Source organism: Notamacropus eugenii, chromosome 7 (assembly GCF_028372415.1).
Source record: "Notamacropus eugenii isolate mMacEug1 chromosome 7, mMacEug1.pri_v2, whole genome shotgun sequence".
In the NCBI taxonomy this organism is placed as follows: domain Eukaryota; kingdom Metazoa; phylum Chordata; class Mammalia; order Diprotodontia; family Macropodidae; genus Notamacropus; species Notamacropus eugenii.
Window position 1 is genome coordinate 169,167,585 of NC_092878.1, and position 23,062 is coordinate 169,190,646.

General features: G+C 42.8%; 1 long non-coding RNA gene across 4 annotated transcripts in view; it reads left to right on the forward strand.

Moving 5' to 3' along the window:
- Window positions 1-23,062, forward strand: part of LOC140515051 (uncharacterized) — a 92,061-nt gene that overhangs the window by 1,169 nt on the left and 67,830 nt on the right. For 3 of the 4 annotated variants that reach the window (XR_011970822.1, XR_011970823.1, XR_011970825.1), the window contains exon 2: window positions 3,150-3,287. This is a non-coding gene — a long non-coding RNA (uncharacterized lncRNA). Of the gene's footprint in view, window positions 1-3,149; window positions 3,288-8,655; window positions 13,364-23,062 lie in introns of those variants that run through there. The other variant, XR_011970824.1, reaches the window with a different exon arrangement.

A 23,062-nucleotide genomic window follows, 5' to 3' on the forward strand; every position in this document is an offset into this window, starting at 1 on the left:
TGCTCTCATTTCTCTTTCCAAATTTTCCTCCACCTCTCTTACTTGATTTTCAAAATCCTTTTTGAGCTCTTCCATGGCATGAGACCACTGCATATTTTTCTGAAGGTTTTTGATGCAGAAGCCTTGACTTTTATGTGTTCTTCTGATGGTATGCATTGTACATCCTCATCTGAAAAGAAGGAAGAAAATACCTATTCACCAGGAAAGTAATCATCTGTAGTCTTATTTTTTCCCTTTTTGGGGGCATTTTCCCAGCCAGTTACCTGAATTTTAAGTTCTTTGTCAAGTGGAGGGTATACTCTGGGGACCTATAAATTCTCAGTTCCTCCAAGGTGGCACAATAAAGGGTGAGGAGTTTACTCCTCTCCTGGCCTACACTCTGGTCTAGGAGCAACCACAAGCTTTCTGCCCAGGATCTGCGTGTAGAATTCCCTCTCCAGAACTTCCACCAGGCCAGTGCTCCTTCTCACCCCAGGATCACCACTCAGGGCTGAGAACCAGATCAGTGACTCAATTCCCCCAGGGTCTTTAGGCCAAGGCCTTCAAAAATGGATGCTGCTGCTGCCTGGGGCCAGGGCTAGGGCATGACCCTGCTCCCTTCTCACCTAGGTGAAAGGGCTTTCTCACTGACCTTTGAAGCTGTCTTTGGCATTTGTGGGTTGAGAAATCTGGGAACCACAGCTGCTGTCCATGATTTCACTCCCTGAAGCCTGCTCTGGTCCTGTCCCTACTGCACCCCATGGCCAAGGTGGGCTGCTCTCTGCTCTGAGCCTGGTGCAATGGACCCTTCCTGTCAACCTTCCAGGCTGCCTTGGGCTGGAAATCTCTTTCAATCTGTCGTTTTGTAACTTCTGCTGCTCTAGAATTTGTTTAGTCACTTTTTACAGGTATTTTATGGGCTATGGGAAGAGAGCCACAGCAGGTCCATCTTTCTACTCTACCATCTTGGCTCTGTTCCCTCTATTATTTCCATTTTTAGCTGAGGAAACTGAGGCAAACAGATTAAATGACCTCTTGAGTGAGCATGGCTAGTAAGTGTATCTGAAACCAGATTTGAATTTAGACCTTCCTGACTTAAGGTTCATCACCTAGCTGCCTCTTCTAGGGTGGAGGAAGGCAAGAAGACTATTTTCATTTGTCCAGTTGGATTTTATAATTTTGGACTCATGACTGAGGACCTTAGAGGGACCTTCCACTTTCCAAAAACTGAAGGAGAAAGTAGTTGGAGACATTAATTACCAACAAATGTTAGAACATCTTTATGACATCATTGTCTTTGTGAGGACCTTGGAAGAACATGAGGAAAGATTGATGAAAGTGTTGGATTGACTAGGGGACAATGGCCCAAAACTTTCCATTGACAAGGACTAATCTTATAGATCCTTAGGCAAGTATGTGGGTCATGGTACATGTGAGCACTGACCCAGAGAAAACAGAAATGCTTCTAACTTGGCCTCATCCAAATAAGACCCCAGAAACTTTTATAGGAGTTAGTGGTTATTATCATAGATTTTCAAAAAAAAAAAAAAAACTCCAAACAACCTGCTGATACTATTATTAAACCATCAAATTACCTCACTGAAGCATATGTGATTGGAAAGACACAGAAAGAGAAGAAACAAAATATTTTCTTAATATCAGCAAAGTCCTTGGGAGACCAAATTATGCACAGCTGAGAATCAACTTTCAAATCCTAGTCAACTGCTTTTTTCCACATAAACTGGTGTTGGTCCCTGCAACTGTCCCAAACAAATCTTTTGTGCTGAGTAGAAAGTCTAACCTTGAGGTTTTATGGCCAGTCCTTGCCAGAGTAATGATGGTCACATGAAGCCAAGTACATTTTCCAATAGCAATAGAGAAGGAAGAAGGGGTTGTATTAGAAGCTGCAGTTCATGTCTGTGATGCCACCAGCTCTCCATGGTGGGCCCATTTCATCAGTTCTCATCAAAAGGGCTTCTCCTCCAAGTCTAGAAAAGAAAACCCCCAGGTTCTGGACGCTGGTGGGGTGGCATGTCGGGGGTACAGGGTGTTGCCCAACCCCAGCTGGCTCATTGTATGGTATATAAGAGGGTTTCACTTCTACCTTATCCTTCCCATGAATCTCTCCCATAGCAGGAGTCATTGTGAATCCAGGCACTGTAGTCACAGGGCCTTGCTATCTTTATGAATCCAGGAAAGTCAGCTAATCTCCCTGGGCCCCAGTTTCTTCCTCTATAAAATGAGGGTATGGGCTAGATGGCATGTGAACCCCCTTCCTGCCCCTGAGCTATCATCCTGCAGTAATGCCAGTCCCTCGCCTGGAGTGTTTTGAAGTTATAACCACACTGGACATGGTGGCAGAACAAAAAGGTTTGCCTCCATTTCACCCCCATGGTCATTCAGTCAATCAGAGAAGCACCCATGTGGCAAGATCTTGTGGCCAACTCTCCTATCTCACCCAGCTCTTTGCCTCTGGTGAGGACAAGGATTTAAATTTAGGAGATGAAGAGGGTCATCTGAGAGACACAGGAAATGTCCACCTAGATATCTGCTGACTCCCAGGAGTCTCCCAAACTGGGCTTCTACCCAAACCCACCGCCATAAGGGAACTCATGTTGTAATTCTGTGAAACCAGGTGAGTTCCAAAGACCCAGCCCCGCCCCCCCAAGTCATTTTTAATCACCTGTTTGGGAAAACCAACCGACCTTAACAGTGCTTTCTAGCAGAGGTTCCAAATGTCTGGATGGCTCCCTGGTTGGAAGGCCACTAAAGTACTGCTTGGGACCCTCTTGCAACCCTGGTGCCCAAGGATGAAGGCATATTCTTAGAGCTCCCCGCCCTGGCCCCCTCTCTGTCAGACACGGGCATTTAACAATAAGGTCTTAGGAAAGGCAGGGACAGACCAAAGAGAAAATAGCAGTGAAAGATGAGAAATCTAAAACAGGGAAGGAGAAGGTAATAAAGAAGAGAGAAGCCTTAACTTTCCAGCGAAGCCCTATTGTTTTAACCTTGGGAAGCCATAAATTCAGAGGCTCAGTCTGGTCACAGAAACAAAGGGTTAAGGAAATCTAAGTGTCCTGGGGGAGATCAGATCCCATGGGGTCACTACAAAGCAACAAGGAACCTCCAAGGGACTGACGATTGGACTGACCATCTTTCCACTTTAATAGGGCACTTAATGTCTCCTGTTGCAATCTTCGGACTCAGGATGGCAGTTAATTCCCCAGAGTGGAACCTAAGGAGGAGGAGGAAGAGGAGGAGGAGGCTGGGTTGGAAATGGATACAAACAACTTTACCTGCAATCCAGGGTAAGTTCATATCTATGTGTTTATTTTAAATGATCTGCTGCATCAGTCAATCCATATTGAAATGAGATGTGCCAATAAACGCTGTCTAAGAAGAATGCATCTTAAAGGAGTTGTCATTAGCTTATTCAAACACCACCTCCTTGAAGAACAAGAGTTTATGTCATCTTTGTTGGTAACAGAACTCTTTGGTTTTTACCTCCTTAGGGTACTTCTCCTATAAAATTGTGTATTATTGTTATTTCTTGCCATGCTGTAAGCCTTGACTAAATTTAGTGAGCTCAAGTAGTCTTTGTATGTTGTGATGTTTGCTCCTGCCACCATACATGTGTCAGGATCTGAGCAGTGAAAGTGATTATTGAGGCCATTGAGGTTAACTAGGAAGCCCCCTCCCCACCCCCTACCCCCCCATCCTCCAGGATGAGTGGTCATCCAGCCTTTGTGTGCAGGCTTCCAGGGAAAGGAAAGTCCCTTCTTTTTAAAGAAACTCATTCCTCTCTTGGGTAGCTTTAATGAATAGGAAACATCCATACATCTGAAGTCCAGATTTACTTCTTTGTAGCTTTTCCACAGTGTACCCTGTTCTGCTTTTTGGAGTCAAATACAAGCATAATACTTTTTCTGTAGACATATCAATTTCCCAAAGTCTTCTTTTATCTGAAAAACATGTCCAGTGCCTTCAGCACATACAACCTGGTGCTGCTTTCCTAACCCCCAAATGAACTGGCAAGTTCGGTGCCCAGAGGTTGGTTCCTCAGGCTCCAGAGAGCCTGAGGGTAGTACTGAGGGGCAGAGGATGGATGATCTAGTGATAATCCATGAATCCCCACAGGTATGCTTCCTCCTGATTATCAAGGAAGCACCAATTTGTCAGACAGATTCAATTAGCTTTCACGAAGGGAGTCATTACTAAATGACATTAAGGACATCCCCTCCCAAAATCCGTGACAAATTTTCCCCCCAAGTGCTTAACGTGTCCAGGAGAAGGTGGGCTCAGGCTTCCAGAGCAGGTGTGGTAAAGAGGTGACTCCAGGTGCTCTGCTCAGGTATTCTGGGCTCTTTGTAGGGCTGTGAATCTGTGACTGGGCTATTTTGGCTTCTGGTGTAGCCATCGCTCCCAGCCATTCCAGGGATGCTGTGAAAATGCAGATGGAAGGTAGGAAGTCCTCGGCAGGCTGAAGCCACAAGTTTCCTCTTCCTTTGTAGCGTCACTTCTAATCCATCCAATGGGGCTTTAGAGACATTTATACTAATCAAACTCATGAAGGGCTTTTGATTTATTTGATTTAGTTGAGATGTGTTCTTCCCTGGTGAAGGTACTGAGGCATAGCGTTTAATCACTAACTTTAGGTGTATTGGGATAATTGCATTGATTTACTCTAACCCTAACTACTTTACCCTAACTCCTTGTACATAATGTTCATACAGCATCCACCTGAGGCCTGCCCTCCTCTGTGTATGTGTATCTACAGATATAATATACATGTGTCCATGTTATCGTCAGAAACTGACCACAATATTCCCCATGTTGTCCAATCAAGACAGAATGTAGCAGGACTATTACTCGGGAAGATGGCATATTAGCTAGTCAGCAAGCATTTGTGAAACATTTACTAGATGCTAGATAGGCATTGTGGTATCCTCAGGGGATGAAAAGAAAGGCAAAAGACAGTCCCTGTCCTCAAGGCATTACTGTCCAATGGAGGAGACATGTAAAGCTATAAATGGGAAGGAATCTCTGAGGGAATGGAGAGGTGGGGAACCAGAAAAGGCCTTTGCAGAGGGTGAGACCTTAACTATACTGGAGAAATCCAGGAAAGTCAGAGGTGTGTGTGCGTGTGTGTGTGTGGTTTCATATTTAGCCTGTAATCCACTAAAGCTTCTTAGCTCTTCCATTGTGTGCTTGTAAAGGTGGGTTTTTTTGAAGCTTATTGCAAAACTTATAGGAGAAGATCATGAGTTTGCTGTTGGACATGCTGAGGTTTAGACGCTAATGGGGCTCTAAGCAGTTACAATTACCTCTAATGCAAGGAAGAGCCAGTCCTGCCAAGATTTCTTCCTGTCCTCGCTCCCAAGGAGGTGCCTTTCTCCTTCTACTCCCTTTTCGCTTCCCTCTGTGTGCTATCTTCTTTTATTAGAATGTAAACTCTTTGAGAACAGGGATCATCTTTCTTTTTGCTTATATTTTATCTCTGGCACTTAGCCTTAGTACTTAGGCTGAATACTGAAAACTCAAAACCTGTTGTCTTATAACCTAGAGAAAGCTAGAAACATGGCTGGAGTATCAGAAAGACTGCAGGGTCAGTAGCATGGAGTCAATGACCCTGCACTTGGAGTCTGAAGACCTTGGTTCCATATTGGTTCTGCCGTTTGGCAGCTCTGTCCTCAGTCAAGTCATTTAACTTGTAAGGGCCATAATCTCCACCTCTAGAAAGTGAGGAGTTTGGGCAGGAGAAGCTAGACTTCTGCTTTCTTTTGGTCCATATTTCATTGCAAGGTTAGATTGAGTCCAGCTGCGAGTCCCATAAGACAGGAATTGGAAGGAGAGTGTCCAGAACAAGAGGTCCAGGATAGGAAGACAATCTGAAGTTGTGCCAACTGTGGATTGTCTAGCCTGGAGGAGAGAGGACTCAGGCAGACCTGCTAGGTGTCACCAAGAATTGGAAAGGCTGTCACAGAGACAAGTCATTGGACTTGCTCTCTGTCCAGAGGGCAGAACCAGAGGAAATTTCCTAGGACAAAGAGCTGTCCCAAAGTGTGTGTGTGTGTGTGTGTGTGTGTGTGTGTGTGTGTGTGTGTGTGTGTTTTATTCTGATCCCTTTCCTCCACTAGGATATAAGGTCCCAGGGGGCAGGGATTCCTTCCTCCCCCCCCTCCTTTTTGTCACTGTATTTGCAGTACTTAGCACAGTGCCTCATACCTCAGAGGTGACTAAAACATATTTGTTGAATTTGGATTCAGATTTGACACAAAAATGGAAATTAGAAAAAATGGAATGAGAAAAGACTTGGTGCTGAGGGCAGGGCAATAGTTAAAGGAGAGCTGAATAAAAGGACTGTCCAGTAGTAGTGAGGGTCTTCACCATATATCCTTGATGAAAGTCAGATATCCAAGATGTATAGAGGATTAGCACAAATATGTAAATATATTCTGTATAATTTCCCACCTTACATAAGTGGTCAAAGAATATGAACCGATACTCTTCAAAAGAACTGCAAACTATTAGTAACCATATGAAAGAGTGCCCCAAATAACTACTGAGGAGAGAAATGCATACCAGAACAACTCTGAGGTTTCATTTCACACTCTGCAAAATTGGCAAAGATGACAAAAGATGAGAATAGTCAATACTGGCTGGATTATGGATAGTTAGGCATGCTAATACACTGTTGGTAGAGCTATAAACAGGACGAATCATTCAGGAATTATGTAAAGAAAGAAATTTGTAAAATTCAGTTTTATTTTATTTTCAATTCTGAGTTTGATCTCATCTCCATCCTTCTCCACCTACGGAGAAGGTGGGAAAAACAAAACCTATTAAAAATCCATATAGCCATGCACACCAGATTCCCACATTAGTCATGTCCAGAGAGAAAGAAAAGAAAAGAAAATGTGCTTCTGTTTCCACTTTGTATTTATCAGCTTTCTATCTGGAAGTGGATAGGAAGTTTCATCATGAGTCCTTTGAAGCTCACTGGACTTTGTGTTGGGTAGAGTTCCCAAGTCTTTCCAAATTTTTTTAAATCTTTACAATGTTGTGTTATATAAATTGTTATTTAATCAGTTGCCAAATTCCTTTAATTTTACCTTCTTAACAATTTTATATACATTCTTCTCCCCCCCACCCCAGGACTTTATATCCTAGTGGAGGAAAGAGATCAGAATAAAACACACACACACACACACACACACACACACACACACACACACACACACACACACACTTTGGGACAGCTTTTGGTCCTAGGAAGTTTCCTCTGGTTCTGGCCTCTGGGCGGAGAACAAGTCCAGTGACTTGTGTCTGTGACAGCCTTTCCCATTCTCAGTGACAGCTAGCAGGTCTACCTGAATCCTCTGTCCTCCAGGCGAGCTTATATACATCTGGCACAGCTTCAGATTGTCTCCCTATCCTGGACCTCTTGTTCTGGACACTCTCCTTCCAATCCCTGTCCTTGTGGGACTCACAATTGAACCCAGTCCGACCTTGCAGTGAAATGTGGACCAAAAGAAAGCAGAACTCTAGCTTCTCCTGTCTGTATAAAATATACATTTTACATACATTCTCTTCTCTCTTCTAACACTGCCACCACACTGGTACAAGCCTGGACCATTTCATAGTTGGATATAACTCACTTCGTGTTAGTTCATACAAACTTTAAGAAAGAAATGTTTATGCCCTCTCTCTTGTTTGGAGCCTAGTGCTCTCTGATAAGATATTTGAAACATGGATATAAATTAAAAGGCTGTTGCAGTACTATAGGAAAGAAATGAGGCCTGAACTAAGTTGGAAACTGTATGAGTGAAGAGAAAAATTCAGATGTCATCAAGTAAGCAAGCATTTATTCAGTGTTTACTATATACCAGGTATTGTGCTAAGCACCAGGGATACAAGAAAAGCAGATGACAGGCTCTGTCCTCAAGGAGTTCACAAATCTAATGAAGACAACATGCAAACAACTACATACAAATACGCTGTATACAGGCTGTATTGGAAGTAATCAACACAGGGAAGGCACTACTATGAACCAGAATTGGGCAAGGCTTTCTATAGAAGGTGAGATTTTAGCTGGGACTCGAAGGAAACCAAAGAAGCCAGGGACAGAGATGAATAGGGAGATTGTTACAGCCATGGGCAACAGGCGCTGAAAGTGCTAGGATTTGGGAGATGGTGTATCTTTTTAATTTTTTAGACAACTATTGAAACTTAAATATATTATAAGAAAAGAAAAAGAAACATTATAAACTTAAATATAAAATAAGAAAAGAAAAAAGATGTCATGAACACAACAGAACGCAGGAGAGGATTCAAAACATCTAGCAATAACTTATCATTTCAAGAGAGCCCATATATTAAATACTGTGTGTTAAGTTGAAAGCTGCCCATCTTTTCTTTGCATCTTTGTAGGTTTTGTTCTCTGCTGTGCACACTTTACTTTGTTCTTTTCCCCCTTTCCTGCTCCCTCCCTACCATCCCAAGGCTACCATTGAGCATGGATATATTTATATATAGGTATTAATATATACAAACACGTATACATATATACACATACATATATATGCACACATACATAAACACATACTTTCCCTAAGAGATTCTACTCCTAATCTTATTTTATGTTTGTGTATATCTTTTCGTTCCTATTTCTCCTAGAAATGGCATCTTTGTAAAGCAACAGAAAGGAAGCCAACGTTAACTGGATTGCAAAGCGGAGGGGAAGAAGATGTAAAAAGACTGGAAAGGGCCAAGGTTGTGAAAGGGTTTAAGTGTCAAACAGAAGATTTTCTATTTGATCCTGGAGGTAATAGGAAGCCACTAGAGTTGGTTGAATAGGAGAGGTAACATGGTCGGATGACTTTAGGAAGATCATGTGAAAGGTCAGTGGAGGATGGACGGGGGGAGGGGAGATTTGAGGCAGGAGGAAAAACCAGCTGTTATTGAAATAGTCCAGCTATGAAATGATCCAGCCTTGGACCAGGGTGGTGGCAATGTTAGAAGAGAGAAGATAATGTATATAAAAAAATTAAGAAGGTAGAATTAATAGAATTTAGCAACTGATTGGATAAGGAGGAAGGAGTTGAGGACACTACCAAGGTTTCAAGTTTGGATGATTGGGAGGAAAGTGGCACCATCCATGGGAATAGGAAAGTCAGGGAGAAATGTGTTAGATGCTATGAGGGCAGGAGGACTGAAGTGTGAAGGGAATGGAAAAAGTTTTATGAATTGTCAGAACTTCATAGTGAAAGAAGGTGGATTAGAGACATAGGATAGAGGGGACTATGTTAGCAATGAGAAAGGATTCCAGAGGCAAAATGGAATGTAAAGACATAGGACAATGTGGGCTGTGGAAGGACAGGTCTGAGGTGGATAGGGATGAGACATGGGAATGGGAGAAGATTGTTGTCTTTGTAAATGTTGACTCTGAAACCTGGGAACAAGAGGACGGGAGCCTGGAACTTGTCCAGAATAGAGTGATAAATTACTAGTGTGTAGGGACTCTGTTTCTACAGAGCCTTACAATATCTGAATGTGGACTCAACACGAGCCCTAATTGCTCCCATAGACCAAAATTTTCTATTCTGAGACTCTGATGGCTGAGGAATAATCATGTGGTGATTGGGTTCTGGAGGGGTGGGGTGGGGTGATGTACACTCAGTAGTAAGTGGTCTATATTCTAGGCACTCTGCACATGACTGGCACAAATATTCAACACGTGATTTCTGAGTCCCCAGAAGCAAAATTGCCCACCCCCATCCCACCCTGAGGGCTTTAAGTGTGCTTTAGCTTAGGCTCTGAGATGGCTGATGAGTTACTAAGTAGAGTTGGGATTTGAAGTCAGATCTTCCAACTCCATATCCAGTGCTTTTCCTACTCCATTATGTTACCTTGACAAACATTTATTAATTATCTTCTAAGTGTACACAAGTCATGACTATACATGAGTTAGCTGAAGCAACAGCTTCAAAACTGTATATGGGCAGAAAAGGATATGGACCACTCTTGCAAAGGATAATGGAGCAAGGGCTAACAGGTGGACAGCTCCAGTGCTGAAACTAGTTCCACAAAATATGACAAGAAGCAGAGTAGGACCTCCAGTACATGGGGACCATCTGCTACAAAGGATTTATTAAAGACATGGATGAGAGGGTCTTGGAAGGGTTATGAATAGTCTACTGAAGGGGATTCCATGTTGATGAATGTGCTGAGCCCCTAAAGTATAAATGTTGGAATAAGTGCAAGGCACTATGCTTTGGGGCTAGTTCCACGGAGAGCTAGCTCCCAGGCCCTGCTCTCAAGTAACTCACAGTCTAATGGAGGAAGGATAAGTACAGTACTGACTGACACAAAGCAGAGTGAGACAAGGACAAAGGAGAGCTTCAGGTAAGCTGCTCTGAAAATCCTGAGGAGGGAATCATTTCTTTTGACTGGAAGGCCAAGGAAATCTTCAAAAAGGAGGAGCACTTGAGTGGGGCCTCAATGAAAGGAAGAGATTTCAACCTATGAAGACAGTAGGGCAGAGGCCAGGAAGATTAGAAACAGACGAGGCCTTGGAACAACATAGTCCTAAGTCTATCCTCCTACTAGATCATAAACTCCATGAAAGTAGGGACTATGTCTTATCAAATTTGACACCTCTCCTGGTATCTAACTCAGTGCCCTGTGCACATGGTAAACCTATTTTAGTGGATGTGACCTGGTAGCTAAACAGTTCACCCAGTGCTTCACTAAGGGAGGTAAGGTAGGGTGTTTCTGAAACAAGGGGAGGGGGTTGTCCCACTTTCTTCTACCCTGGTCAGATTTTGGAAGGATATTGACAAATTAGAGGGAATCTAGGAGAAGATGACTAAAATGTAAAAGGGATTAGAGATCATGCTATAAGAGAATGAGTTCAATTTATCTTAATTTAGCAAGCCCTTATTTTAGTAGCTTACTACATACAAGGTACTATGCTTTATGTTGGTCATATAAAGACAAAATAAACAGTCTCTACCCTCAAAGAGATCACTTTTTGTGGGGGGGCAACATGTATAAATATAAGCAGATACAAAATAAATATGAAGTGATTTCTGGGGAAAGGGAGGGAGTAGGTCTAATATAAAGGACAGTCTTGATAATAGAATAGAGATTCCAGATGGTACTACAGAAAAGGAGGATGGGAAAAGGACGCTGGAGAAATGGTGGTGACACAGATAGTTATGAGAGAGCAGGGAGTGGTGACCAGCAAAAGAGCTTCAACATAGGAGTAAGGAACTTGGGTTTTTAAGTCTGGGGAATAGAAGATGTGTGTGTGTGCGTGTGTGTGTGTGTGTGTGTGTGTGTGTGTGTGTGTGTGTGCATGTGTGTGTGTGTATGTGTGATGGTGGGGAGGGAGAAGTAGAAGGAATAAAAGTTAGCTGTCTTGAAATATTCACAGGTTTTTCATGTGGAAAAGAGGTTAGACATATTTTCGTTGTCCCCAGAAGGCAAATTTTGGCTTGAGATAACAATTCTTAATGGTTAGAGAACAGTAGTGGCTACTCTCTCATTGGAGACTCATTTATTAGGGATATCATAGAAGGAATTTTGAATTAGGTATCAGTTGGACTAGATCTTTTCTTGAGTCCCCTCTGGTTCCAAAATTTTGTAATCCTGTGTGAATTAAACTGAAAGTCTTTTTTAATGATGACAAATAATTTACCCTATAATCTATAATGCAAATGGATTTTTTAGTACCCCAAGCCTGGGGCAATGACTCCTGTTATCACTGAATTAATATTTATCTGTTGGATATTCATATGGTGGACATGCCAGATGATGAGGCAGGGAGGGATACTAGGGAGGCTCACTTCATATCACTGGATTAGCTAATCAGATCCAGGCTGTTTGGGGAGACAGATAGAGTCAGCATAAGGGGTCACTTATAACAAACTTAGAGAACAGGAAAAAGTTGAGAGACTGGAGCTCCAGAAGAGTGGAGAGGGGAGGGTTAGAGTGGTAAAAGGATAGGAAATTGTGGTTAGAGGGGAAAATTTCCAAGTTGTGCCCTTTGGTGAAGTCTAAAGTATGAAGGCCAGGTAGAAAAGAAAACCAGTGAACTTGGATGGAACTGGGAAGTCAGGGATATAGAATGGCTATCAACATGGCCATTTAGTTTCCCAAGGAAGATAGAAGAGGATGGGGTGGACAATAAGAGCATGAACCAAGTTTTGATTATTGAGGAATGACAGCATCTTCTTGAGACGCCTTTGAATATTAGGAAGAGGTGGTATGAGTGGATAACATTAACTTCAAAAGAAGAAAGTTTGTGAAGCGAGAGTGTCAAAAGAGTGGTCTCGATTAGATAGCTGAGAAGGTATCATTTTCTTCTGAAACCATTGGAGAAGATTTAAGAGATGTGGTGTCCTCATGGGAAACTATATTTGAGTTAATGGGAAGGCTTTTTTTGATGGGTATGTGTGTTGGTAGCAAGGAAAGAATCACTAGATAGAGAAGGATTGAAGGTAAAAGATGGAGTGGGGTTAATAATGGGAGGAATCTGTTAGAGAAAATAAGAGGGAATAGGAGCCTGGTTACATGCAGAGGGGTTGACCTTGGCAAGGAGAAGAGGTATCCTTTGCATGTAAACCAGTCAATCAATGAGCAGTTACTAAGCACTTCCAGTTTTCCAGGCACAGAAGAAGGATCATGATACCCTTGATCAGAAGAGGAAAACTTAAAAAGTTTTGGTTTTGGACATTTTGAGTTTGAGAAGCCTCTTGGACATCCAGTTTGGGATGCAGTATGGGAGCCCAAGAGGGAGACTAGGGATGAATCTGTAGACCAAGGAATTACATACACAGAGATGCACCAATGGAAGCTGATGGGGCACCAATTGGGATAATATACAAGTAAAAGGAAAAAGGAACTAAGACAGCGTCTTGGGGGAGACATCTGTGATTCATGAGAATTACATGGATGAAGGACTAGAAAAAGATGCTAAGAAGGAATGATCAGGTAGGTAGGAGAACCCATGCCATCAAAACATAGAGAGGAGGGAGTATCCAGGAGAAGAGGGTGATCAATAGTGCTATAGAGAGTGAAAGAACCATGATGATTGAGAAAAGGCTTGAATTTGTCAGTGAAGAGATCTGAGGTGATTTTGGACAAAGGACTTTCAGGGCAATGATGAGATTGGAAACCAGACTGGCCTGGGGTCCTTCTGAGACTGCCTTAGGCCCAACCTTAATCAAAGAGATAACAATAAAGCTGTATTGCCACAGAGACAAGAAAACCAGACTCCAGTGGACAGGGCAAGATGGAATGCTGAAAGATTCTAACTGAATAAAGGAAATATTCTAACTGAATAAAAAGCATTTCAGAGTTTGTGAAACATATGGGTGATGGCAAGAGCAAGAGTATGCTCATCACCAGTCAACAAGTATTAATCGAAGGCTTACTGTATGCCAAGCATGTGGTAAGCACTGGGAATGCCATGGGAGTCAAATACTCTGTCAGCCATGATGAACTTATGAGATGGGTACAGATGGAAAATCACTTGAGAGAGAAAGCCCTAGCAGTCGGGGTGAGGAAGACCAGGAAAGTCCCCTCACTGAGTCTTGAGGCAACTCAAGGAAGTCAGCAGGTGGGACGGAGATTGTTCCAGGGATGGAGGGCAGCTAGGGACAGTCTGCAGTCAGCGGGATGGAGGGTGCTGTGAAAGGACCAGTACCAAGGTCAGTGCTGTGGACTGTGGCAAAGTGGAAGGAGGCTAGAAAGGCAGGAAGAGGTAAGCAGCTTTAGATACCACATAGAGCATTTCGTATAGAAGGGAGGTCATCCCCATGTGCCCCTTCCCCCGACAAAGTTTAACCTAGTTGAGAATATGTTTCACTTATAAACCTCAGAAAAATTATTAAAAGAATCTCAAACTAGAATGATTCATGCTTTATGGATAATCTAAGCTACTTGCTTAAGGAGGAAGGAGAGACCTCACCCTCTCCCTTTGGCTCAAGGAGGACTTTTCAAGCCTAAAAAGATACCTTTCCTTCCTTCCTTCCTTCCTTCCTTCCTTCCTTCCTTCCTTCCTTCCTTCCTTCCTTCCTTCCTTCTTCCTTCCTTCCTTCCTTCCTTGCTTCCTTCCTTCCTCTCTCTCTTTTTTGAAAATTCTGCACAAAATCAAAATGAGCCATGCATGGGTCACACTTCTATTCCCAAAATAAACCCTTCATTTGACCTGGCACTGACCCGAGACATAGGAAGTTCCATCTCCAAATAACTAAGGCCTGGAGTGAAAATCTGCAATGGGCCTGGGCGTGCAGAGACCCTGTTTTGTTTTAGTCATCAGCAGGTCTGCACCTGGTACTCCAAAATGATTTACCGGGAGCTCTGAGCTCTTTGTAAAAGGCTTTTATGCTGTAGTTCTCTTTTCATCCTTTCAACCAGAAGGAGAGAGGGCTTGGGGTGTTCTGCTTGTTTTCTAGCAGAGGAAACTGAGGTTGCAACTCAAAACTCTCCTTCCTCACCTCCCCCAACCCCTTCCCACTGCAGACTTACATTTTCTGCACAAATATTTTCCTGGTGATGCTGAGTGTTAGCAAACAAGGGAACACCACAATCTCCAAGGAATATGACTCATTGGTAACCCAAAGCACACCAGACACCTGGGTCAGAGACTAGTCCTATATCTCTTCTCTATTACACTGCCAAGTTCCTAGGGGGGAACCCGACAGTCTCTAGGCTCTATGCCTGAACTTTGCCTTTCAGTCACTTCTCTGGCCCTTGTCATTCAACTTCTGACCTCAGCACTGACCTGAAATGGCTTCTCTACATTTACCGATGATCTCTTGTTTGTTAGATAGGATGATCTCTCTTCAGGCTCCATGACTCGACTTCTCTGTAGCACACTCTTGGCTCCCTTTTCTGCCAGACTCTCTTTTCTGTGTATTCTCAATACTACTCCCTCCTGGGTCACCTTCTACCTGTCTGACCACTCCCTTTTAGGGTATTTTGTTTTGTTATCGTCCATATTCTACCCCATAATATGGGTATAATGTGTGCCTATGTTCTTGGTCCTTCTCCCCTCCCCTTCCCTCCCTTCTCCTCTCTTCTCCTCTCCCCTCCTCTCCTCTCTTCTTCTTCTTCTCCTTCTCCTCCTCCTCCTCTTCCCCTTCTTCTCTCTTTTTCTTGCTCTCATCTTCTTCCTTTAATTTTGAGCATATGACTCCACTCTCTATTCACATGGCCACCATCCTAGCTCAAGCTCTCATCACCTCTTCCCTAGACTATTGCAATAGCCTCTAGTTGGTCTCTATGACTCAAACCACTTCTCCATTGCTTCTCCCTGCAGTTGCCAAAGAGCATAAGGTTGACCATTTTACTCTTTTTCTCAATAAACCTCAATGGCTCCTCAATCGTTCTAGGATTAAATATATATTCTTTTCATAGTTAAAGCTCTTCTCAATCTGCTTATGGCTTTTCTTTCCAGGTTTTCACATTTCTTTCCCTTCACACACTCTGGTCAGCCTTCTTGCAGTTCCTAATACACAATATTCATTCTCCCTCTTTGTGCTTCACACAGTCTGCCCCATGCTGAAATGAATTCCTCCTTCGTTGCTATATCACAGAATGTTCCTTGCTTACATCTTCTTACATCTTATGCTATAAACCACAATAAATTTCAAAATAATAAATAATCAGTGTTAAAAAAGCCACAGTATAAGAAAATTTGAAGAAGGTCATATTTTTCACAACTATGAATATGGGAAGAATTGTAACTAGACAAGGGAGAGAGGAGACTTTAAAAGATGAAATTGATTCTGTGAAATTCCAAGCACTGCACAAAAAATTGGTGCAGCTACAATTCGGAAAAAAAAGATATATGTTGACAAAATAGCCTTTTCAAACATCTGTAATTAAAAGTCCCATATACAATATCTATAGGCCATTGATACAGAACTCTTAAGACTAGGAGCCATTAGTCAAAAATCATGTGATCAAAGGATAAAAGCACAGTTGTCAAAAGAAGTGATATAAATTACCATTAGCCATATAACACAGTGTTAAGATCACTTATAACCAACAAAATTCAAGTTTAAAAAATTATCATCAACAATTTGACAAATGGTCAAAGACAGCAGGAATTAAATGTTAGAAGGGTTAAAGAAGGCAGAATCACTGCTGCAGAGGATGTGAAATGGGCCGATCATTCTGGAAAACAATTTGCAATGAATCAAGAGAAGTTACTAAATGTTCATACCCTTTCACTTGGTTACTGGAATTATTCCTTAGGGAGCTCAAGAGAGCGGCAAAGACCCCAAACAGTCATTGCAGCAGTAATTGTGATAAAAATCTCAAAACAAAATATATGCTAAACAGGTGAGAAATAATGGTACAAACTGCAATACAGCAACTTCATATATAAAGAATTTAGAGAAACCTGAGCAGATTAGCATGAACTGATGCTTTTTTTCTAGGTCTGGAGAATTTTATTTCTTAACATTTTTACAAAATATTTTATTTTTTTCCAAATTACATTTAAAAACAAATCTTTACATTCCTTTTTAAAACACTCTGAGTTCCAGACTCTCTCCCTCTCTCCCCTCATCCTTCATTGAGGAGGCAAGCAATCTGATACAGGTTTTCATGTTCGGTCATGTAAATTATAATTCCATATCACTCATGTTGTGAACGAAAACACAGTCTAAAAAACCCCAAGAAATATAAAGCAAGAAAAACGTATGTTATGATTTGCATTCAGACTCCATCAATTCTTTCTCTGGAGGTAGATAGCGTTTTTCATCACAAATCCTCTGGAATTATCTTAAATCTTTGTATTACTGAGCATAGTTAAGTTATTCATAATCCATCATCATGCAACGTGGCTGTTACTGTTGTGCAGTTCTGCTGCTCACTTCATTTTGGATCAGTTTATATAAGTCTTTTCAGGTTTTTCTGAAAACATCTTATTCATTATTTCTTATAGCATAGCAGTATTCCATCACAATCATATAATACTACTTGTTCAGTCATTCCCCATTCGATGGATATCCCTTCAATTCCCAATTCTTTTCCACCACAAAAAGAGTTGCTATAAATATTTTAGTTCAGATAGGTCAATCTTCTTTGATCTCTTTGGTGTACAGCCCTAGTAGTGGTACTGCTAGATCAAGGCTATGCACAATTTATACCTCTTTGAACAAAGTTCCAAATTGTTCTTCAGAACGTTGGATCAGTTCACAGTTCTACCAGTAGTGTATTATGTCCTTCTTTTCCCACATCCCCTCCAACATATGTCATTTTCCTTTTCTGTTACATTAGCCAATCTGATAAGTGTGAGATGGTAACTCAGAATTGTTTCAATATGCATTTCTTTAATCAAGAGTAATTTAGAGCATTTTTATATAACTATAGATAGCTTTTATTTCTTCATCAGAAAACTACCTGTTCATATCCTTTGATCACTTTTTCCACTGGAGAATAATTTGTATTCTTATATATTTGACTCAGTTCTCCATATATTTATCAGAGAAATTTGCTCTAAATTCACCCCTCCCTCCTAGTTTTCTGCTTTCCTTCTAATCTTAGTTGGATTGATTTTGTTTGTGCAAAATCTTTTTAATATAATCTAATCAAAATTATCCATTTTATGTGCCATAATGCTCTCTATCTCTTGTCTGGTCATAGATTCTTCCCTTAACTACAGATTTCACAGATAAACTATTCTATTCTCCCCTAATTCACTAATGCATCACCCATTATGTCTAACTCATGTAATCCACTCTGCTTATCTGCATCTGCTTTATGGATAAGTTCATTCCATTCTCATTCACAGTAATGATTGCTAACCAAGTATTTCCCTCCTTCTGACCTTTTTCCTTTTTTTATCTTTCTCTCTCTCTCCTTTTACCCAGTCCCTCCTCAAATGTTTGTTTTCTGACCCTCACTTCACCCAATCTACACTCTTTTCTATCATCTCCCTTCCTCTCTTGTCCCCCTCCTCTCCTACTTGCTTGTAGGGAAATATAGATTTCTATATCCACTTAAGTGTTAAATGGTATTTCTCTTTGAGCTAATTCTGATGAGAGTAAGGTTAAAGTGTTGCCCACCAATAATCCCCCTCCCATATTCCCCTTAACTATAAAAGCTCTTTCGTGCCTCTTTTATGTGAGATTTACCCCATTTTACCTCCCCTTTTCCAAATGCACCTTTCTCACCCCTTACTTTTATTTTCTTAGATACCCCATCATAGTCAATTCACACCCATACAGTCAGCTCTGTCTGTGTATTGCTTCTAACCACCCTAATGATGATCAAATTCTCAGGAGTCACAATTGCCATCTTCTCATATGGGAATGTAATAGTTTAACCTTATTGAATCCCTTACGATTTCTTGTATGTTTACTTTTTATGCTTCTCTTGAGCCTTGTATTTGAAAGTCAAATTTTCTGTTCAGCTCTGGCCTTTTCATCAGGAATGCTCAAAAGTTTTCTATTTTATTAAATATCCAACCCAAATTTCTTCAATTGACCCTCATATGGCAGGGACTCAATGCCCTTCACCATCTTGAGTGCTTTCCTCTGTAGGGTCTCTAGGATATCAATGATCATAAGCAGGGGCTCCCAGAATGGAGCACACTGCCCAAGGAATCTCTCTCACTGTCTTTTGATTTCTGAGCATCTTGGTCTGGGCCCCTTCTAGCACCAGTATCTGAATTTCTTCAGAATCTAGTCCTTTCTTTCTCTGCCTAACCGAACATAGCATCATAGATTTTTGGCACAGAAGGGACTTCAGAGTACAAAGAAAGTGTCCCATACTCTCTCTTTAATGACAAGGAAACTGATACTCAGAGAGATAAAGTGAAGTCAATGCTGGGGACTGTGTTCAATGCTGGGGATGCAGACACAAAACTGACATAGCTCATCCTCAGTTTCCCACAGCTAGTAAGTATCTAAGGCAAGATTTGAACCTGGGTCTTCCTGCCTCCAAGTCCAGTATTTTATCCATTAGACCACCTTGCCTTTCATGCTACTTTGGAGGAACATTTTGGTCACCAAAGCACGTGTCTCACACCTCCTCCCAATGCAGCTCTGCAGGCTCAGGGTGGTTTGCCCTATTTTCCTCCTCAGCATCTCTGGGGCCTGCTCTCAGAGGCCCAGGGCTGCCTGGGGTTGGTTCCTTTCTTTTACTCTGGTCATAAATCTTGGGAGTGTGGCCAGGCTCACTCTGGGGCTGGGTGGAGGGGGCAGGGCCTTTCAGCACAGAGAGACCGGACTCTTAACTAACACTCCCAAGTGTTAAAACCTTTCCTGTCAACAACTTGGAGATCTGGCCAGGGAGTTACTGGGGCCATTTTGGAACCTTCACCCAGGAGATCAAAGGGACGCATTATGTTTCAATACATAACTTTACAGGACAGATGGAATCCACCCTCAAAGACCCATGACACTTAAAGCCAGATTATCAGAAGGCTCAGACACTAAAACCTATTAGTGAGTTTGAGCCTTGATCCCCTGCCCCCTCCCCCAACTGTTAGCACTATTACTTAGTCTTTATTTCGAAGGAATGGACAGCCCAGTTTGAAAGCTACCTCCTGCCCAAGGTCAAGCCTCGGTTAGAAGGGTGCCCTTGGACAAAGGGGAATGGAAAGAGAGCTTGCCCTTATCCTCAGTTGCAAAATATAGGATCTTTCTGCTCTGCTCAGAGAACAAATGAAAAGCCCCTCACAACTCTTTGGAAACATTCCAGGGACTGCAAAAAGCTCTCGTTGGCTTAGCTCATTTTTCAGATGTGGACCGAAGTGTTCTGCCTCTGATGAGAGGAGGGGCATGAAAGAGAACTGTTTTGTCTTTCATCTGCCCCCAACCTCCAGAGTACGTCTGTGCCTGCCAACATCTAACAGACAAAGACTCACAACGCCTTGGAGGGGTTTCCTCCCCTTGAGCCTTTTGAAGCCCATGGAGATAAATGGGGTGGCCAAGGATGGCTTGGTGCAACAATGCCCCCAAAGGGTGGCCCTATAATGAGAAATCTCTGCCTGGCCAAACTAGGTGTTCTTGCCAGAGCTCATAACCCACCTGGCCCTGCTTTTGTGACCCCAAACAGCAGCATCTAGTCTTTGAAAAAGGTTTTCTAAAGCCAGTGTGGAAGAGCCATTCTGAGAATCTCATCTGAGTCCCACAGCACCAGGGATGGTACAAAGAAAGATGGCATCACCCAGGGACATGTGCAATGCATGTTCTAAGTTCAATACTACTCTCTGTGTGCTTTGAAACAATAGCACAAGGAAGAAATTATGCTGTTGAATATACAACTTTTCCATTATTTTCTTACTCCAATTCAATTAAAGGAAGATTTTAAAGCACTTCTTGTGTCTGGTGCTGTGCCTTCCAGTCTGGAGGAAGAGAGGAGGGGAAAGGGGTCCAGTGGGCCCTCGACCCTGTGCATTCAATCAATGCCAATCACAAAATCAGCTGCAGAAGAGCCATCCAAAGTGCCAGCATCCAGCTTTGGGCTCTTATTGGATTTAGTGGGCACAGGGGCAGCCTTGCCTTCATCATCACTCTGGTACCCAAGTCAACCTACTTCATTCCTCCATCATTCATGTCTTTCACGATTCCTTGGTGGTCACGTGTTGCAACTTGTTTATATCTGCCATGATAGTTGGGATCCTCTGGGATTTTGGGTACCATGATCCATAGTTAGATTAGTATCAACAGGACAGTGTTGGTATTAAAGGATGTGCCCAGGGCTTCCCATGATTCCAAAGATTCCTAGTGTTCAGATTATCTGCCTCTTCCCTTCCTATAAAGCACTTATAACACCTTCCAGGGATGATATTATCTGTGCAACCCTTGATAAGTTACTTCACCTCTATCTGCCTCAGTGGGCTCATCTATAAAATGGGGATAATAGTAGCACCTTCCTTTCAGGGCTATTGTGAGGGTAAACTGAGATAGCAGCACTTGACCCAGTGTCTTGCATATAGTAGGCACTTAGTAGTTGCTTGTTTTCGCCCGCTAACTCTGATCCCTTTCTGATTCTATGGGGCAATTTTTAGGAGTAAGTTTCTAGGTTTTTTTCTAATAATTTTCAGTGTCATTTCCAGTGCTATTGGGGGGAGAAGGGGGAGAGGGACTATATAAGTCCATAAAGTAAGAAAACTGAGCTCTTTGGGTGCTCTGAAGTGCACCCTCTTACTCTTTATAGAAGATGAGATGAGCCCCAAGAGACAGAGAAGATGTAGTTACTGCTGCACTGGGGCTATTCCAACTGGCCCCTCTTTTACTGCAAGGGAACTTAGGTGGAATGCTTTCCAAGGGGTGCCCATGGTTTGTTTTTCCTTTTCCTGATTGGAAGTTATGGCTGGTTGTGTATGTGAGTGTGAGAGTATGTGTAAGTATGTGAGAGTGTGTGTGTGTATGTGTGTGAGTGTGAGTGTCTGTGAGAGTGTGTGTGTGTGTGTGTGTGTATAGACAGCTTTCAATCCCTTTCTGCCAAAAGGGGCCCTTCCTTCTGACATATGGCTTGTCATTCTGGACCATTAAGCCTTCAGGGATTCCCTTTTCCAGGGCTAAAATGGAACCATGGTGTCTGCTTTTGTCTTTGCTTCACTTCATCAACAGTATGATTTTCTGCCTCATTCTGGAGGGGGGAACCCTGGGAGAAGAAATGGCTAAAGTCATCTACTCATGCAGCCCCTGAATGATTTGGTGCATGCTTGAACTTAGAGGGGGTGAGAAGGAGAAGGGAAAAAAGGAGAGAAAAAGAGAGGAAAAGGGAGAAAGAAGAAGGGAAGAGAGGGAGGGTAAGAAGACAGAGATGAGAGAGGAAGAAGGAGAGAAGAAGAGGAGAGAGAGAGACAGAGGTAGAGCAGGGGAGAGAGAAAAGGGGAGAGAGGAGAAGGGGATGGAGTGGGGAGAGGGAGATGAAAGGAGGTAAAACTGGAGAGAGGAGGAAGGGAGTGGATGAAGGTGAGGGCTGGGGAAGGTAGGATGGGGGAGGGGGTGATTGCCCTTTTTGCCTCTTCTTGGCGGCTCTCTGGTGCAGGTGTTACTCAGCAGCCCTTGAGTTCCTTTTGATATCTGGCCCTTTGTGTGCACCAGGTGGGGCCATCTGCATTAAATCTGAAGGGATGCGCCCCCTCCCAATCCCCCCAACTTTGTTGTCTCTGGAGGAGAGGCATAAAGGCATTTCTCTGGGTCTGGTTTGAAGGCTTCGAAGACGAGATGGGTGTGGGGCTTTACCTGTCAAATGACTCAACTCTAGTCATGTTTGAACTTGACCCTGCTTCTATCCCAGTCTATTCCTCAGCAGCCATGGGCAGCTATCCTAAGGGAAGGCTGCCTGGAGCTGTAGATGGGGTACCCTCACTCAGGCAGGAGCCCAGCCTGAGCTACTGGGACATTTGTGGGGCCCTGGCCCTCCTCTGAGAGGCCCCTACATAGGCTTCATGGCCATCAGTCTGCATCCCCTCTTGGACTCCTCAGTCTGTCACCTAACATGAAGATGTGGCTTCTACATAGAACCACTGTGGCTCTACAGGGCTCTGCTTTGAGTACCCAACCATGCCTCTGGGTAGGACAAGATGTCCTGGCTCCCCTCTGGTCCATCTGACCAACACTGTGCTTATGCCAGCCTATTGCTGAATTTCCAACAAATGGGATATGCATGTGGGGCTAGGGGGCATGCATGTCCTTAGGGTTCTTTGTGAAAGAGCCAGCCTCACTTTATCATGTCTTGGTATCATTGGTACCAGATGGACAGCTGTGTTGAGGATGAGCTTTGGGCTGGATATGGACCATACTAGAAATGACTAGTCTGTGAATGGACCACTCTGGAGATGAATTGGGACATTGATTGGGTTCTAATGGCAGATGGATAGAGATTCAGGGTGTGCATGGACCTTCTTTCTTGTGGGCCACTGACCCAGTGGGACACCCACAAGTTGGCAAGGTAAAAAAGGTGTTAATTTCCCTGATTAATCATGAGCCCAGTCCTTGGGCTGGTTATCACCATATTCCTTCCCTGGTGAGTGTGCCTTCACTGACACAGGTCATATCTTTGTAGAGTCTCATGAGTGGTGTGATCCAGCCACCATTACCAT